General features: G+C 26.3%; 1 protein-coding gene across 1 annotated transcript in view; it reads left to right on the plus strand.

The window, feature by feature from the left end:
* LOC118742495 (thymidylate kinase) overlaps window positions 1–371 on the plus strand; it is a 25,816-nt gene extending 25,445 nt beyond the window's left edge. Inside the window, exon 5 of the mRNA XM_036474616.1 lies at window positions 1–371. This exon is cut by the window's left edge and continues 1 nt beyond it. The gene's annotated coding sequence lies outside the window, so the exon portion shown is untranslated.
* The last annotated feature ends 9 nt before the right edge of the window (window positions 372–380 follow it).

Genomic DNA, 380 nt, shown 5'->3' on the forward strand with positions numbered 1-380 from the left:
TTTTTAAGTATGTATATATCTTTTCAATGTCTATTGGCTTCATACTATGTTTCTCTTGACGTACGAATATTCCTAAAAAAAAGCACAACTTATCCCAGTTTTGCCACTTTAAACATTTCCTTCTGAAATTTTTGTAATAGGCTGACATATTGTTACCATACCTTAATGAAAATTGTTAATAATTTAAGTAAATTGCCTAGTTTCACTAACTAAAAAAAAATAAACATCACACACTTAAAATTATTTAATAAGTGTAAGATTTTGCGAAAGTTAAATGTTATGAACTCTTGTGAATTACAGAAAATTGTTTAGATAATTTGTATATACATATCGATGGTACTGGGATTCAACGACACAATCCAACATTCAAAAAATAAAAA

This window comes from Rhagoletis pomonella, unplaced genomic scaffold, assembly GCF_013731165.1.
Source record: "Rhagoletis pomonella isolate Grant_MI unplaced genomic scaffold, Rhpom_1.0 Rhpom_scaffold_00007, whole genome shotgun sequence".
NCBI lineage: Eukaryota > Metazoa > Arthropoda > Insecta > Diptera > Tephritidae > Rhagoletis > Rhagoletis pomonella.